The sequence below is a fragment of the Coenobita brevimanus genome, chromosome 57, assembly GCF_032717465.1.
Source record: "Coenobita brevimanus isolate Jiangsu-jjx chromosome 57, ASM3271746v2, whole genome shotgun sequence".
In the NCBI taxonomy this organism is placed as follows: domain Eukaryota; kingdom Metazoa; phylum Arthropoda; class Malacostraca; order Decapoda; family Coenobitidae; genus Coenobita; species Coenobita brevimanus.
Genome location: NC_137010.1, coordinates 43,820,812 through 43,840,491, shown reverse-complemented (window position 1 = coordinate 43,840,491; position 19,680 = coordinate 43,820,812). Strand labels below are relative to the sequence as shown.

Genomic DNA, 19,680 nt, shown 5'->3' with positions numbered 1-19,680 from the left:
TATTATCAATTATTATTATTATTATTATTATTAGTAGTAGTAGTAGTAGTAGTAGTAGTAGAAGTAGTAGTAGTAATAAAAATTATTATTATTAATGCAGTATCATCATCACCACCATCATCATCATCATCATCATCATCATCATTAGCAGTAGTAGTAACAGTAGTAGTAGTAGTAGTAGTAGTAGTAGTAGTAGTAGTAGCAGTAGTAGTAGTTGTAGCAGTAGTAGTTGTAGTAATAGTAGTAGTAGTAGTAGTAGTAGTAGTATTTGCATAATCTAATTTGTCCTTTTTCTCTCAGTCGTACGTTTATGATGTCTGGTGATTTAAATTATTGTTTTTCCGAATTATTTCAGCACATCTGATAACACTGCACCCCCTCCAGTCCCCCACGATGCCACCTCACAGGCACAAGGGTTCGTATCCTCGTCGAGTAAGCAAACTCCCTAATGCATCTTCCTTAGCGATTTGTTTTGGGATATGGTTGTTTTGTATCCTTTTGTACGTTATCTATGCAGAGTATGGCGATATGAGAGTGATCTATGAAACACGGATAAGGACAGTAAGGTGTAATAAGCAAAACGAGTCACTCAGGAAAAGGTGTTAGGAAGCATCCTTAACCTACGAGAATACGTAACAAGCTCTCACCGTGGCACGTGGGGACGAAACTCACAGCCACCTTTATCATTATGCCTTTACACATTCACTGCTGACGCTGTTTATTTATTTATCTATTTATTTGTGTGTGTGTGTGTGTGTGTGTGTGTGTGTGTGTGTGTGTGTGTGTGTGTGTGTGTGTGTGTGTGTGTGTGTGTGTGTGTGTGTGTGTGTGTGTGTGTGTGTGTGTGTGTGTGTGTGTGTGTGTGTGTGTGTGTGTGTGTGTGTGTGTGTGTGTGTGTGTGTGTGTGTGTGTGTGTGTGTGTGTGTGTGTGTGTGTGTGTGTGTGTGTGTGTGTGTGTGTGTGTGTGTGTGTGTGTGTGTGTGTGTGTGTGTGTGTGTGTGTGTGTGTGTGTGTGTGCACGCCCCTAAGGTTGTGTTAGTTCCGATTTAAGATTCAGAGATATCAAACATGTAACCCTTTACCAGATATTATTGGTCCTGCTAAAAATATGAGGGCTGTGAAGTTCAAAAATAATATTAAATGCCCCGAATGAGATAAATGAAAAACTAATATTAAATAAGAATTCCAGTTCAATTTTTGCAGACTAAAATTAAACCAAAACAAAGGTCTAATTCCAAGTGAAGTATTAGACCAAAGAAAGCCAAGGTTAGGGCTGAAGGATGTGACTTGGATGGTTAGGGCAGGTCTCGTTAGATTATGTGTAACGCCCAGAATATTCTCCTAATGATGGCAGGGTTTGGTTCGTCCTCCTTGTTTCCCTTCTTCCTCCCCTCAGAACGACCCCTGATGTTACTGTGCCAGGAATAGCTCTTTTAACCTCCTCAGTCCCATAATGTTATTTTGATGCCATCCTTGTTGCTTGTGATTATGTTTACCGTACCTTTTGACAGACTCTCAGAACAGGAGGGATTTAATGAAGCCTTTTTATTATCCGCTTTAGTACGAGTCGTTTTCGCTATACATTATCAGATCATGAGTTCGGTGGCCAGAATAAAATAAACATATAATTGAGCTGATGGGGTTCAAAGACAGAGGTCAGGGGTTCCCTGACCTCTGTCTTTACCATTCCCATCCCCGCCTACCCACACACACTTACAGTAACAGCGATAGACAGAGGCAAATCACCTCGAGTTCTGCCACTTCACCCTTTACTCGTCCCTCCCTCCCTTCCACCTCTTTTATCCTGTTATTTCTTCTACCTGCACCACTCTCTTCCTCCCTGTCTTCTCCCATTTCTTTTTTCTCAGATTTTTTCCGTCTCCCCTACCTTGCTTTCTTCTTTCCTTTTGTCCTTCCTCCTTCCCACTTCCTTAAGTTCTTCCAGGTTTGTCTTCCACCTCACTTAATTTCTCTTCTCTCTCACTTCCTCCTCTACAACCGCAGCTGGGCGAAAAGGCAAGTCGTCCCAGCTCGAATTCGAACAAATGAGGCTCCACTTTTCCTCCGCCCTACCATTTTTCCTTAGGTCTTCGTCCTTCCCTCCTTTCTTCCCTCCATCCCTCTCTCCCTTCCTCTCCTTCTTAACCGCTTTATTCAGATTCTTCCCGTTCAGCCTTCTGTTTCTTTCCGCTCCCTTTCTCGTACCTTTTATTCCTCACTCCCTCACTCCTTGCCTCACACTGTTGCAGCAGCGGTTGGAATAGGTGGGTCATATCAGCTAGAACTCGGATGCTTGACCTGAGGCTGAAGTTTTCCCTCCCTCCCTCCTTTTTTCCTCCTTTCCTCCCTCCTCTTCATCCTCCCTAGTTCCTCCCTTTCTCCTTTTCTTCTCTCCCTTCTTTCTTCCCTTTCTCCCTCACTTTTCCCCTTCCTTATTACTTCCTTCCCCACTTTTTTTTTTTTTTTTTTACCGTATCTCATGACACTCCTCCATCCGTCGTACTCTTTTTTCCAACTTTCCTTCATTCTTTCTTCCGTCTCCCCCTCTGTCCCTCCCACTTTTCCATCCTCCTTCCCTCCCTCCGCCTCACCTCTTGCCCCACACCGTAGCTGCAGCGGTGGGGAAGGGTGGGTCATCCCAGTTGGAAGTCGGACACTTCAAGCTCCAGTCTTCTGTGAACTCCTCTGGCCAGTTCCAAGGGCGCTCCTCGTTGGTTCCAAAGTTGGCAGGCTCATTCATATCCTGCAGGAGAGAGAGAAGTCAAGGGGGTAAAGGTAACAATTAATTCCATATTATTCCCTCGAGGTGCAGGCTACAGGGCCAAGGGTATGTAATCGCAGTCTAGTACATCTAAGGACAGATGACCAGCCTAATTTCCCGGACGACATTACAGTACACAATCGACAAACCTCCATTAACCCATGGTAATCGGGCCTATACAGGTTCGACTTGATCATTCTAACCACCATACAACTAGGGCAGCAGAGTAACTTATACTTTAGCTTTGACGTCAGTAGACAATTTTCTTGAATTTGCAAGGACCTGAACTGGTGAAGATATTAATGAAAGCTGTATATAACGGCCTCAGATCGGAAAGGTTTCCCTATAATTGAATAAAATGTTCTGGCAATGGTTAGGGCGGTTAGCAAGTATTTAGAAAAGAATATGGCAACAGAAGGATAGTTGGGTTTATTTAATTATGATTAGCTGAGCTTAGGTTAGTTTAGCTTAGTTTTCTTTAGGAGGAATTTACCTATGGGAAGATCGTTAGGGAAGCTAGACCGTAGTTAAGAAAAAATGTAACTGTTGGAGAAAGGTTAGAGTAGTTAAGAGGAGAAACTGGCTGCAGGGAGGTAGTTGGACAACAGTCTGGAGGAGAAATCTAACTGCGGGAGAACAGTTAGGGTGATTCTACAGCAGTTATGAGAAATTGGTTTCGAGAGTGGTTTCGGTTGTTAGGAGAAATTTCACTGAGAATGTAAGGTTACTCTGCGTAGTCCGTAGTCAGACCGCAATTAGGAGGAGAAATTCATATGCGGGAGAGCGGAATAGGTAGTCAGAACAAGTAAGTGGAGAATGCTGCTGCGGATATATATATATATATATATATATATATATATATATATATATATATATATATATATATATATATATATATATATATATATATATATTTGTGTGTGTGTGTGTCCGACTCTGGACATAGGCTTCACAGCCTGCTCCCAAGGCCCAGTAGTCCTCCTACATTTCATACACCTCTACATGTCACCACTTCGGCGCTAACACCCACCGTCCATATTGAATACATGCTAGGGCTGTCTCATACAGGATTGGTGTATTGGTATTAGCGGGGGTATTTTTACGACATGTCGGCAGGGCTTCTGGTAGATCAGTAAAGTCTGCTTTTTATTAAATTCAAATCCATAAACTGTTCCCTGCCCCAGCGGGGATTTGAACATGGATCTGGTAGGACTGCAGGCCACCTCTCTACCGACTGAGCTACCGCCTGGTGGTTAGGTGGCTATGGTTACTAAATAGGTTGTAGGAGGGCAGCCAGCCAGCAACAAGGGCAAGAAGGTGGGTGGATGGCTCTATACTCATTTCAAAGCCAAAGGTGGCTGTTGTGTATATATACGCAACGACTTATCTTGCTCTCGTGTTCCTGAACTCGATTCTTCTGAATTCTCTACACTCTGGCTTCGGCTTTCCTGTCATTCTCTGACTAAATATATCTGTGCTGTTTACTTATCCCCTAATTCTACTGACTATCAAAAATTATTCGACTATCTTACTTCTACGATGGAACACATTCTATCCATTTCTCCTTTCTCTGAAATCTCCATTCTAGGAGATTTCAATGTTCACCACCATCTTTGGCTCTCCTCTCCTTTCACGGATCCACCTGGTGAACAAGCCTACATCTTTTCTATCCTTAATGACCTAGAGCAGCTTGTACAGCACCCTACCCGTATCCCTGACCGCCTTGGAGAGAGCCCCAACATACTTGACCTCTTCCTCACAACTAATCCTTCTGCTTACTCTGTTAATCTTTTCTCTCCGTTGGGCTCCTCCGATCACAACCTTATTACCTTAACCTGTCCTATCACTCCGGTACGGCCTGTGGACCCTCCAGGGAAACGTCGTCTGTGGCATTTTGGAGCCGCGGACTGGGAGGCCCTCAGGCAGTACTTCTTTGATTTTCCCTGGAATGATTATTGCTTCCATGGCCGGGAGCCATCTGAGTGTGCCTTGCGCATTACGGAGGTTATTCTCTTGGGCATGGAAGCATACATTCCTTTCTCATATCCTTTGACTAACGCAAGAAAGCCTTGCTTTAATCACGCTTGTTCTGATGCTGTCCGCAACAAGGAGAGGGCCTACAAAAGGTACCGGAGCCAACCCACCCCTGAATCACATCATCTTTATGTTTCTGCCCGGAATCGTGCTAAGTCTGTTATTCGCTCTACTAAAAATAATTTCATCCATACTAAATGCTCTCAACTCTCCAACTCGAATTCTTCCCGCTCCTTCTGGCACCTTTCCAAAAATCATTCTAACAACGTTACCTCATCATCCTTCCCTCCTCTTTTCTACTCTGATGGTTCTGTAACTATTTCTTCTACTGATAAAGCAGATCTCTTCGCACAGACTTTCTCCTCCAATTCCACCTTAGACGATTCCGGTGCTGTTCCTCCATCTCTTCCCCCCTCTGACTTCCTCATGGCTGACATTAAAATTTCTTCAGTTGATGTATTTTCTGCCATTACTGGCCTCAGTACTAACAAGGCATATGGGCCAGATGGGGTCCCTCATGTTGTTCTCAAGAACTGTGCTTCTGTGCTTACACCCTGCCTAGGCAAACTCTTTCGCCTTTGTCTGTCAACTTGTATCTTTCCTTATTGCTGGAAGTTTGCTCTCATTCAGCCAGTTCCAAAGAAGGGTGACCACTCCCAACCCTTCAACTATCGTCCAATTGCTTTAACGTCCTGTATTTCAAAAGTTTTCGAGTCAATTCTCAATAGAAAAATTTTAAGGCATCTTTCCTATCGCAGCCTTCTTTCCGATCGTCAGTACGGGTTCCGTCAGGGATGCTCCACTGGCGATCTTCTCACCTACCTTTCAGACTCCTGGTCATCCTCCTTTCGGGACTTTGGCGAAAGCTTTGCCATTGCACTTGACATCTCAAAGGCTTTCGATCGAGTCTGGCATAAATCATTAATTTCCAAACTGCCCTCTTACGGTTTCTATCCTTCTATCTGTGTCTTCATCGCTAGCTTCCTTTCTGGTCGTTCTATAGCGCTGTTGTAGACGGCCATCGTTCTTCTCCTAGATCTATCAACAGTGGTGTTCCTCAGGGCTCTGTCCTATCACCAACTCTCTTCCTTTTATTCATCAATGATCTTCTAAGCTGTACATCTAACCCTATCCACTCATACGTTGATGACTCCACCCTTCACCTTTCCATTCGGTTCCCGCAACGCCCATCTCAACAGTTACTTCAACAAACAAGGAATGAGGCTATGGCACACCTAATGTCTGACTTGGCTCATATCTCTGACTGGGGTAAAAATAATATGGTTGTTTTTAATGCATCTAAGACTCAGTTCTTACACCTATCAACCCGACAAAATCTTCCACAGGTATACCCACTAATGTTTAATAATATTCAGCTTAATCCTGCATCATCCTTGAACATGCTTGGGGTTTCATTTACTCGGGACTTATCTTGGAAAGATCATATTACATCTCTTGTAAAATCTGCTTCCAAGAGATTGGGTGTGCTAAGCCGACTCCGCTCTTTCTTTACCCCTGCACAATTGTTGACTCTATACAGGGGTTTTATCCGCCCCTGTGTGGAGTACAACTCTCATGTGTGGGGAGGCTCCCCACATACAGCTCTTCTCAATAGGGTGGAGTCAAAGGCTTTTCGTCTCATTAACTCTCCTCTTACTGACTCCCTTCAACCTCTGTCTCTTCGCCGCACTGTTGCATCTTTATCTCTTTTCTATCGCTACTTTAATGGTCACTGCTCCTCTGAACTGGCTTGCATTCCTCCACCTCTACGACGGGCGCGTAGCACCCGTCTGGCAGCAAACTCTAATCCCTCTTCTGTCCAACTCTCTAATGCAAGAGTTAACCGTTACTCCCAGTCTTTCATTTATGCAACAGGTCAACTCTGGAACTGTCTCCCTCTGTCTGTATTTCCTGCTGCCTATGATCTCCAGTCTTTCAAACGCAGTGTGTCCAGGCATCTCAAAATGATTGGATCTTGAATTTGGCTCTCTATTGTATTTTGTTTTTCTCTTGGAGGGAACTGTAACTGCGGGCTCATGGCCTTTGGTTCCTTCTTCCTCGTATAAAAAAAAAAAAAAATGTGGTGCTGGAGTGTGGGTGCTTAGGGTAGTTACACTGTACCAAGGTCATATGGACCTTGAACTACAACCGTTAAGAGAAGAATTTTGACCCGTTGGCATTGCGAGCTTGGGGGAAAGGATTCCTTAAGCTGAGCAAATTATCTTAGGTAAGCTGAAATAAGGCAACGTTGTTCTTGATACTTCTTCGTATGAACACTGTCTTGATTGTTTCAGTTTTAGACTAGATGTGTTATTAAATTGGATCGGGTGATTTTTTTTTTTTTTTACTAATTCTTCCTACGTCCAGACAATTTTTACTTAGAAAGGATAACTTGTGAAGGGATTACCTAAGGCTATCTAACCCCTACAGTTAGAGAAATCTCTCCTAAACTGAACAAAGTCGCCTTGAAACAGCAAGAATAAGCTTATAGTCATTAAAGCGAGGGGATTAAAGGTTAAGGTAAATAATATTTATCTGTTTTGCCAAACCGTTTTTTGTGGGATATAAACAACTTTCTGGGGATAAAACAAAATATAACCAACCCATTTATGACCGGGAAACAGTTATGATACTGATGAGATGATGATGATGATGATGATAATGATGATGATGATGATGATGATGATGGTGGTGGTGGTGGTGGTGGTGGTAGTGGTGGTGGTGGACAGGTATTTTGAAGAGCTGTGTCACAGTTACGCTGGAGATTTGTTACAACGGCTATGTCGTGGTTTTAAAAAATAGTACTGTGTGCAGTACCTGCATTCTCAGTCACAAGGGGAACGATTTAATTGTTGTTGTTCTTGTTATGGTTGTTGTTGTCCCCGTCTTATCTGACCGTGAGTCTGGTGGACTGCAGGCTGAAGCTGGCCTTCTCCTGCAACCCACTATCCACTTTTCGAGGCAAAGGGAAGAAGCTGAGGGATGTTTATATAACCGAGCGAATCTAGCAACGAAGTGAAGGTGTCCCTCTCCAGCGCCGAAAGGATAGTTACGGGAAGTAAACGACGATGGCAATAGGTTTTGTGACGGTGTTAATAATGTGGTGCAAGCTTCAGGTGATTCTACACTGAGTGACAAGTTAAACTGGTTTCCTATAATCCAGGACCAATTTACTTCGCTGAGTGGTAACCATGTAACCAAACGGATGCCGAGTGATCTAGTGGGTTAAAGCTCCAACCGAATGGGGGCAGTAAGGGTTTCCAGCCAAGGGTGGTTGGAGTTTCCTGCATACATAATGCCACTCAGGGGCTAGCGAAGCTGATCACTCTCACCCAAAATGGTGGGACTGAGTAGCGTAGCCCCTGACCTCTAAGCTCTTGATTAAAAAAAAAAAAAAAGAGAGAAAAAAAAGGGGGGGTTGGATGAATGACAGACAGGTAATATTATTGTGTCTGTGCAAAGCAGATAAGTGGGTGTGAGTTGTGTGCGAGATGTGGCAGTGTGTGGTGTGGGTGCATCATGACCCGTTGGGTAAGGTGTGCTAGTGTGGGTGATGTATCAGTATGGGAAGTGTCATAATATGTAGAAGTATGTTGTGTGACGAAGAGAGTGTATGTGAGTGAGGTGGAGGGGGAAAGAGGGAGGGGGAGGCCGAGGATGAGATGGAGAGATGGGGTGGAGAGGTATATGAGAGAGGGGGGTGTGAGTTGGGAGCAGGGGAGTGAAACGGCGGGGGACAGGGCGACTTGGAGGCGATTTATTTGTGGCCACCCCAAACGGGATTGAGGCGTCTGGCAATAGATAGATAGATAGATAGATGTTGTGTGACACTGAGGTTTTGACTGTAAGATTGCGGCGTATGTTTCCAGCGAAATGGTGTTATTTGTGTGTGTGTGTGTGTGTGTGTGTGTGTGTGTGTGTGATGACTTTCTGATCACACACACACACACACACACACACACACTGTGACAGTAATCATTATTTTGTGGGGGAGAGTGTAGTTAACAATATTAAAAAACCAGAACAGAGTTGAAATATTCGTATCACTCACTGCAGAGTCAGAAATTAAAGTTTTAAAAAGTGGGGTCGGTGCATTTGTATTCTTAAACAAGACGAGAAGCTTTGATATGCGATACTCTATAACCAGCTCAGTAACTTTTCTTCTCGATTATGTTACCAGTTATAGGAAAAAGACAGGGTAAAAGAACGACCCTCATCCACTCCGCTGATCTATTTCTGGTATGTTGCAGGGGCGGCGCTGTCAATGTTATCAACGTCTATCCTGCATCATTCATCGTCACCTACTCCCACCACCACATCCACGCCATACCAGCAGACTGAGACGATCCCACAACACAAAAGATAGCTCCAGGTGAGTTTTTAGTGGAGCGCCATTGACAGACACTGGATTCTTAGGAACTCAAAATAACCAAATCTAGTGATACATATGGAGACACATCGCTCACGTCCAGTATCAATGAATCTGACTGGATAATGATGCCTCTCTTGTTGACTGTATGTGGTTACTGTATTCCGCCAGATCTATGAGTATCGCGAGGAAGGATAGCTATAACAGACAGTAGTAATCCATCATCATCATCATCATTATCATCATCATCAACAGCACCATCGCCTAATATCCCGGTAATTGAAGAGAGAGAGAGAGAGAGAGAGAGAGAGAGAGAGAGAGAGAGAGAGAGAGAGAGAGAGAGAGAGAGAGAGAGAGAGAGAGAGAGAGACTCAAATCATCCCAACCTAGTTTTGCTCTATTACAGGAAACTAGAAGAGACCCAGAAGCAGGGAGAGGAAGCCAGAAAAGAAGGAGAAAACTCATCATTATCATCATCATCATCATAATCATCATCGCCTAATTTCCCTCTGCTCCATGGGACGGACAAGTGGAACCAGAAATAGGAAATCACAGATACTCTATACAAGAATCATCATCATCATCACCAACACTCAATTTCCCTCTATGTCAGTGGGATGGAAGAAATTTAGAGGTAGAGAAAATAAAATAAAGGTAGACGCCTTTAAAAACAAAGCGCTAAATGAAATGGACCACACATCCACACACTCATTACCGAAATTTGTGGCTGCATCATACATGGCACTGGTAGCGTAATAGCCACATTAATCAAGATGAAAGTTCCTAGCATGATTACGTTATTTGTTCATTATCTGTGGAAGAGAGAAGAGAGGGAATAAATACTACGGTTACATCACAGTCATAATACGCAGTCACAATTATTCTACTAGACAATTACAAAACACCATGGCTAGCTTCTATCATCGTCATCATCATCATCATCATAAGAGTGTACAGGTACCTGGTCTCACGGCTTCTCTCAAGTCGAGTACTCCTGGATGACATGAATTTCGCCCACAAACACAGCCTTACTAATACATATTTCCACATTCAATTTTCACCCAAGGACATACATGTGTAGGACTTTGCAGCGTCTCCAAAAAGTCTTCCGCAACTTTACCCGTGTGTGTGAAGCATTGGGTGGGGGCGGGTTACTTCTCTTGCGACAGGAAGTGGCGTCCCTCAGCTCTGTGCATCAATTGCCCATCAAGGCCCGTAAAACACGACTGGAACGTGTATAACAGGTGCGTGATAGCCTACTCTTGCAATACACACACACACACACACACACACACACACACACACACACACACACACACACACACACACACACACACACACACAAAGCCAAATGAACCTATAGTATACTCACGATCCACAGTCCATCAAACTCAATGTCTTTGTAAAGCAAGTGTATCTCGTCGCTCCACCACTCATGGGTCGAGTTGCGGAAGAAGTCGGGGAAAGCAGTACGGTTGTCTGGCCACACCTAGGAAGACAGGCACTGGGGATTACGGGGAGTAAGAATTATGCGGGAATGAGGATTTGGGGGAGTGGACATTATGAGTACATGGAGAAGGGAATTATGAGTGGGGTTATGGTTTGATTGAGTGGGAAAGTGAGGATGAAATGAATTTTGAATTGCGGGGAATTGAGATGAGGTGAAGTATGAGGACTGGAGAGCAATAATGGCGTCTTACTGGTGAGTGGGGTACTGATGATGATAATTACTGAGGAGTGGGGAGCAGAGATGGCGTTATGAGGGAGTGGGGATTAGGTGAAATTAAGAGTGAGAAGTAGGTGTGGTAGTGAGTGTAGAGATTGGAGTTAGGAAGGTGGCATAGATAATGAGGACGGTTAGTTGCAGATGTGTGAGGAGTGTGTATTAGATGAATTTAAGTGGATGGGGGTGAAGGAATGGTGACTGTGGTGGAGGGAGTGGAGATAGTGTGAAGGGTGGACTTACGAAAATGAAGGGGTGAGGATAATGGGGGATGGGGTATCAGTAGAAGCCCTGTAAGTAAAGTGAGTGTGGAGATGAGAATTAAGGGTAAAAATGGGAGAGAAGATGAGATTCAATGATAAATGAGGAAGAAAAACTGGGAGTTACAGGTAAATGGAAGGGGTAGGGGTCAGCGTTTGGGGGGAAGGTGATATCGGGTAAGGATGAATGGGGAGATGAGGTTATGGGGCAGTAGGGGAGGAGAGAGGGAGGTTACGGAGGAGTAGAGGTGTGGAGATGGGGTTATGGGTGAGTGGGGGAGGGGAGAAAGGGCAATATGTGAATAGAGGTGGGGAGATGGGGGCTAATGGGAAGTGGAGATTGTTATGGATCAGTGGAGAGTATGAGATAGGAGACAGAGAGTGGAGACAGGCTAAGGTTGTATGGGGAGTGGGGATGGGGGTTATGGGGAAACTGGAATGGCAGCTATGGGGAAGATGGTATTTTTTTGAGAATGGGTAGGTGGGGATGATATTTTTTTTTTTTTTTTTTAATAACAGAACGAAAGGAAGGAAAAAAAAATGATTTAAAAAAATAATCCATACACCAGATTACTGATGTCCTCTGTTCATAAAATATCTGTAACAGTTGGACTTGAACAGCTGTGGGTTGAAATTTGGAGGGAAACAACTCTGGGGAAGCGAGTTCCAGAGAGATGCAGTTCGGAGAATTAAAGAATTCTGATAGGCAGAAGTTCTGCAATATGGCTGAGTGACATTCCAGTCATGAGCGCTACCAGATGCCCGTGTAGCACGAGGGAAGGCATGGAATGGTGGCACCATGGACGCAACTTCGTCCGAGCATTTGCCAAAAAAATATCTGTAAAATAATGCAAGGGAGGCAACATTCTTTCTTACTTGCAGGGGAGGTAGTTTATATGTAATGGCAGGGTTGTTAATGATTCTAACAGCTTTATTCAGAATTTTGTCTAGTTGTCTTAATGCAACCTCTCCACATCCATTCCACAAGGGAGAGCAATATTCAAGCTGAAAGCGCACATGACTCTTATAAATTATAGCTAACTGCTCATCAGCGAAGAAGTTACGGACTCTGTACAATAATCCAAGTTTCTTTGAGGCGGTTTTAGCAAGTGATCTGACATGAGAGATCCAGCTGAGGGCATTGTTAAGTGAGACACCAAGAGTTCAATACTTTTGGAGATGGGAATATTAGTAGCACTGAAGGTAATGTACAAATCTGGCAAATATCTGTTTATTAGTAAATTGTATATATTTAGTTTTACTAGCATTAAAAGAGACAAGGTTGTTTTGTCCCCATTCACTGATCGTAGATAGGTCTTGATTTATGGAGATGGCTGCACCGAGTTGAGAGGTAGAGATATTAGAGATATGGGTGTCTGAGTGTGAATGAACTATGTAGTGTTGAGTCATCTGCGTATGAGTGGATGGGATTGTGGGTGACAGATAAGAGATCATTAATATGAACCAGAAATAGGGTTGGCGCCTGAACTGATCCCTGCGGCACGCCGGCGTTAACTGAGTGGAAATTGGAATATACATCATCTACGTTTACTCTTATTTTCCTGTCACAAAGATATGAGGAAATCAAAGGAACAATAGACGTTAGTCCATAGAAGGGAGTTTGGACAGCAGAGAACGGTGCCATACTCTGTCGAAAGCTTTAGAAATATCAAGAGCTACTGCATGAGTTTCTCCATGTAGGTCAATTGATTAATGGATGGTATGAGTTAAGAGATTGAGTATGTCAGTGGTGGATCTTTCGTGGCGAAAACCATATTGTCTATCACTAATTAAGTTGTTGGATTCAAGATGTTTAACAATGTGCTTATTAATTAAAGTTTCAAATACCTTACCAAGAGAAGATGTGACAGCTATTGGTCTGTAATCAGAGGGGTCAGACGAACTTCCTTTCTTCGGAATTGGGTGGATATTGGCTTCTTTCCATGAATTTGGGAATAAAGAATTACGTATGCATAGTCTGAATAATTTAGCTAGGACAGAGGCAAGTTCAGGGGAACACTTTTTCAAAAACAACTGGCTGAATTCCATCTGGGCCTGGAGCTTTGTTGGTAGGTAAATTGTCTAGGATGGATTTTAAGTATCTTGTCTGTATTTTAAGTGGGGCAATTTCGGGACAATCAAGTTCCAGTACTGGGACATTCTGGCTGGTATCGTCTATGGTAGAGTTTCTGGCAAATGTACTGGCAAAAATATCAGCTTTTCCACGCGGGTCATTTGTAATGTTGCCATCTGAACATTTTAGTGGAGGAATGTAAGATGACTTGTTAAAGTTATTATTGAAAGAATTAAGAGCCGACCAGAATATTTTATTGTCATTAGGGATGTTAAGTAGTTTTGATGCTTGCTTTTGAAGAAAGTTTGATTTAGCTAGATTTAATACAGCGTTTGCATGATTTCTAGCAATTTTAAATTGAGAGAGTGATTCAGATGTTTTTTATTTTAAGTAAGTGTTATATGCTAATGACTTTTGGGCTGTTGCTCTGGCACAGTTGCCATCAAACCATTTTGGCGAGTTCACTCTTTTAGTGAACTGTTGACTTGGTATGAATAAATCCATACCAGCTTGTATGTCGCAAATGTGGGACTGGGTAGAATTGGGATCACTAGAGAAGAAAGACTGCCATGGAATGTCAACAAGATAATTTCTAAATCCATCCCAGTTTGCCCTGTCAAAGTGCCATCGGGTAAGCCTGACAGGTTCAGAACGGGAAGGTGTGGGAGGGTTAACTAATGAGGCTTTGATGAGATTGTGGTCAGAGGATCCAAGTGGTGACAGTACCTCTATCCTGTATTGAACTGGATTATTTGTCAAGAATAAATCCAAGAGATGGGCATTATGGTCAGGATTATCAGGTATTCTGGTTGGTTGCTTTACCAGCTGGGTGAGATTAAACGATTCTGCAAACAGCTCGCACTCTAGACCAGCGTTGTCAGTCCTGGCAGAATGCAATAACCATTCAACATTATGTATGTTAACATCACCCAAAATGATAATTTCGGTGCTAAGGGCAAGGTTAAGGTTACTCAACTGTGTGAATATGGAATCAGGGAAGGGAGATAGGAAGCGGAAGACTGTGGTAATGAGGTAGTTTAAATGAGATATGACAGTGATACTGAAAGAAAAACTCTGTGTGTGTGTGTGTGTGTGTGTGTGTGTGTGTGTGTGTGTGTGTGTGTGTGTGTGTGTGTGTGTGTGTGTGTGTGTGTGTGTGTGTGTTTAGACTCTAGGAATGGGAGAAAATGAATAATGGGTCAGGTGTGTGGGAGTGAAGGAAGGATGCGTAAATGACGAGGGTAAATGGGGCGTATAATTTGTCAGTAAATGAGGTGGAAAATGTGCAGATAAAGTGAAGACTGCAAGAAGTGCAGGAAGGTGGGTGTGGATGGACAGGTGGAAGCGAATGAGGAACAGTGAATGGGTGGTGTATAAAATGGGGAGGCGTGGGCGAAACGAAGGCTTGGTGGGAGGATGTAGGAGGGAGGGTAATTGGAGAAGGGGGTTTGGGGAAAGCAGCAGCGTTGGGTAAAGAAGAACGTGTGGGTAGACGGATGACTGAGGGAAAAGGGAGATGGGGGTTGTAGGAAGGGAAAAGAATGGATAAATAGACAGAAAGGAAAGGCTGAGGAGGTTGAGAGAGAGAGAGAGAGAGAGAGAGAGAGAGAGAGAGAGATCATGTTTATGGGGATAAGGAATTGATATATGGAGAAAAGAGTGAGCGATGTTCAGACGCGAGGAGACTGACGACGGGCGATTTAGGGAACGATTAATGTTTGGATAACGAAGACAGATGATGGACGTTATATGACTGAGGAAACTGATAGGAGCATCAACAAATGGTGGAATGAGAAGGTCTTGGATAACTGAGGTAGATGGTATGAAGTGGATAATGAAAGAAATAGTATAGAGTTGGACAGGGGTCTTGGATAATTGAGGTAGAAGATGTGAAGTGGATAATGAAAGAAAATATATGGAACTGGAAAGTTAAGGTAAAGAATGACAGCTTGGACGGTTGAGGGAGAGGACAACAGTTAGATAATGAGGAACATGGATAGTGTTTTGGGTAGTTAAGGGAAAGGACTGGAGTCTGAATGAGAAGAAAATAATACGTATTGTGTAGCAGTTACCCTATGGAGTCTGAGTTATAAGAACAAGCAAGAGATGGAGTGGGGGGATTAATGAAAAGAGGCTTAGATGGAAGTGGGTGAGCTGGATATGTTGGACATGGAAAGGCTTCATACATGGGTAAATACAGAAGAATCGCAGACAGTAATGCAGCATCGGTATGAATGAGATGACGATGGAAGAAACAACTAAATTATGTTGAGGGTAATACGCAATTTTGAAGTAATTAGGAAGATGATGGATGCATGAACCAAGAAGTCTGTAGAGCATGCTTCAGAATTATTAGATGGGAAATGAATGGTGGAAGCATTTGAAATAAGAAACTATGTAGAGCATCTTTTATTGAGGGAGATGGGTGAAAGATAAGAGAATTAGAGGTTTTGACTCCGGGAATGTTTTTGTTTACATTTTCGGGACGTAGGTAGACCTGAAGACTGATGAGCGAGGGGGCGGGGATGCAGCAGGAGAGATTAGTTAAACTGAGTAGAAAATGTGTGTGTGTGTGTGTGTGTGTGTGTGTGTGTGTGTGTGTGTGTGTGTGTGTGTGTGTCAGTGGATGTGTATGGCGTGGTGTTGTAGTGTGTGTGGTGTGGTAGTGTGTTTGCTGTGGCAGTGTGTGTGAAGGGACTGTGTATAATGTGGCAGTGTGTGTGTGTGGTATGACAGCAGGTAAGGTGTAGCAGTAGGTATGGTGTGCTATAAGGTGTGGTGGAGCAGTGTGTGCATGGTGTACCAGTGTGGTCTTCTTGTCCTTGTCACCACGGTCTCATCTGGACGTGACTGGATGAACTGCCGGAATCCAATTACATTAGCTAAGTGCTTCCAGATATCATTTGATGGGGTATTTGCTGAAGGCTCTTCTGTGTTATCAGTGCGGAGCATGGGATGAATGAGTGTGTTGCGATGCTGAGATGATGGTTTGCGTTACAATGAGGAGAGAGTGTAATCTCAGAGCTGAATTTTTGTCAGGGTTGAAATAAAGAATGTTGATAGCCACATAGTAGTCTGGCTATGTGAATTCATTTCTTTTTGAGATGGACAGGTTATGTGAGACGTTGTTTGGCTGATTTTTTTGGATGCTTGATGGTTGTGTAAGTGTTTATATAGTTGGGTTGGGTTGAGGAAGAGGATTTTTTTTTTGGAGGGGCACTGTGTGCAATACGAGTATAAAGACGTTATTCATTTTTTACTCGTTTAACGATGGGTAAGGAGAGGTGTAGCATATACATATAATTAAGAATGGGGTGGATCCTGCGCAAAACCGATGATCTCTCAGCCTCTCACATTCATGGGCCCTTGATTGGAAATACTTTTGCTTCTTTGTAAAGGTAATCAGTTTTTGAGGTTTTTGTGGAGCAGCTGTGTGAGGTGTGAAACTGCCATAGCTCACCTAGGCTTTCACACTATGAACAAAGGAGAAAAGAAATACTTAATATAATACTTAATAAGATCACTTTTCCCAACCCTGCATTTCCCAGTTAGTCACTGTAATATCACACATTCCAAGACAAAATCACGAAATCTCTTACCCCAGCTAACCACTCAGCTTTACACATTCCGGTACAGCAATCTAAATCCCCCCGCATACCCTAATGTCCATACAACTCAGCCCAGCCCCACACATCCCACTAAACCACGTATACACGCACCACACATATATCGGTACCAACCAGAACAGGCTAGACAGTCCTACACATCCTCACAAAACACATCCCCCACCCTCAACCCTGTAAAACTCTCAACTCGCACATCTCGTCCTAAAACAGGCCCCAGTCACTCTCATTCTTCTCGAGAATAGACCCAAATCTTACACGCTTCATTCGACTCCCATTTGTCCTTCACATCCACCCCAATGCCACAAACCTCAGCCAAACCTCACACAACCTAGTTCACACCTGCTACACAGATCCCAAGAGAAAAAACACACCGCACACAAATCGCACCTCAAAACACTCATCACCTAAAAGAGGCCCCAATTCCACCCAACCCACCCCGAAATAAAGTCTAGTCCCACTCATCCCACCCCACCACCCCAGCCCAACACAGCACGCACCCACCCCCATCCCAACCCCACCCCAGTGCAACTCACGTATCCCAGCATAATGTCACCAGCTCCATAATTTTCACTTGGCTCTTGTCCCTCTGGCCACTTAATGTACACGTCCTTCTCCAGGGCTCTGGCGTGCACCTGGTACTCTGTCTCACTCAGCTGCAAGAGATATAGAGATTTAGAGAGAGAGAGAGAGAGAGAGAGAGAGAGAGAGACTGAACACAATAATGACGCCTTCAAGGTTGCTAATGACTGCCAAAAATCGGAGCCTGGCTTTCGCTTCATGATCTCGTATCTGAAGTAATAAATATGCTGTTCATATCATATTGGGAATACGTGCAGAGTATTTACCTTCGCTATTAACAGGCATACCGCATTAAGAAAAAATATCAGCAAGGAAACACGTGGCGATCAAGAAATCCACTAACCTCGGCATTGATGGCGGGGTCGAGAATAATGATGAACCTCAAGCCTGTTTTTTTGACCTCCCTGATGTAGTCTGGCAGGCCCGCCCAATTGACCTTGTCGTGGGTGAAGTCCATCCTGCGGTCCATGTGGTCAATATCTGCGTACTGCACATCCTGCAAAAATATGACCCAGTTTAACACCTTGCCTAGAAATGCAATAGACACCTGGATTTTAAATTAGACGGTTGCGTGTCGTTGTCTAAAGAAAGACTGATACTTCGGAGAAATTTAATTGTCTGTCCACATGACCGTCGACAGGCAACAGATAAGGCCTTCTTGAACTCTGGTGACTTACTCTTATCTATCATTTCAGTCTTGCCATGACGGTGCTATTCCCCTAGAGAGAGAGATTTCTAACTAAAAAATCATTCCTAAGTTAAATAAAATAACCTGGGCACAGCAACACGGAAATACATTGTGCATCATTTGATAGAAAAGGATTAACAAGCCTAGCGTTTTTTACATAATTATGTCAGCATATATTACGTGCTGTCTAGGACATACTATAATTCAATGCACAGCGCACTTTAAAAGTGTGATAGGTCAGGGTGGTCTAACCTATTATTTAGCTTCTCCAACCCCATACCAAATGTATCTCAACCTACACACCCCCATCTCATTTTTTTTTTTTAACTTAAAAAAAGGTTGTCATAGCGTCCAGAAATTTCACAGTTTACTGTAAATTTGTAGAATTCAACTACGCACTCTGGAAACATAAAATTATGTATATATTTAAAAGCGTGAAAAAAAAAAAAAATCTTCACTGGCTGAAGTTATTAAAACATTTGAATTTTTTAGGATTAGTAGAAAAAACATACACTACAGTGCTACTTCTGGTTTTGCATTTTGCTCATGAGCAATTTGAAACATGGAAGAGTGGTTGAAAGCACCAAGCACATGTCATGTTGACAGTCAAGGTAGTTCCTATACTCAGATTTGATGTTCAGAAGAGTGGAGAAGCAAGTCTTACATACGTAAGTAGCAAAAAAAGGGGGTTAGCAACAAGTCTCAGTTTAATCACGCTTGTCCTAATGCTGTCCACAAGGAGAAGGCCCACAAAAGGTACCGGAGCAAATCCACCCTTGAAACTCATCTCTCTTATGCTTCTGCCCAGAATCCTGCTAAGACTGTTCTCTCTGCTATATAAAAATAATTTCATTCATACTTATGTTCTAAACTCTCCAACTCATTGTTCCCGTTCCTTTTGGTACCTTGCCAAAAGCCTTTCTAGCAACTTTACTTCATCACCTTTCCCTCCTCTTTTCCACTCTGATGGCTCTGAACCAACTGTATCTCTTGTACTGATACAGATCTCCTCGCTCAGACTTTCTCTTCCCATTCTGCCTTAAACGATTCCTGTGGTGTTCCTCCATCACTTCTCTTCCTCTGACTTCCTCGTAGTTGACATTAAAATTTCTTCAATTAATGTATTGCCAGCCATCACTGGCCTCAGTATTAACCCCTAACTGCCGGCTGACGTGTATAGACGTCACGATTTTGGGCGTGGAGCAATGTCGGTTGACGTGTATAGCTGCAAGCATTTTCCCTCCACCCTTTGAACTTTAACTTACCTTTACTCATCAACGGGACCACCTAGAGGCGTGGGGATACTTTCATTAGAAAGAGGAAGAGTTCGTGATTCTTATGTAACTTAATTTTTTACTCTAGCTGTTACAGTTTGGCAGATATTAGGGTTTGAATTAAGGGTATTTTTTTCCGTCTCGGATATCCTCCGTAGGGAGAAAAGGAGGAGCATGCAACATCGGAACACCCCCAGCGTGTAGGGGTTAACAAGGCATATGGGCCTGATTGGGTCCGTCCTGTTGTCCTCAAGAACTGTGTTTCTGTGCATACTCCCTGCCAAGGTAAACT

The 19,680-nt window shown here is 43.3% G+C and overlaps 1 pseudogene; it reads right to left on the bottom strand.

Moving 5' to 3' along the window:
- LOC145401976 (maltase-glucoamylase-like) overlaps positions 1–19,680 on the bottom strand; it is a 223,993-nt pseudogene that overhangs the window by 172,911 nt on the left and 31,402 nt on the right.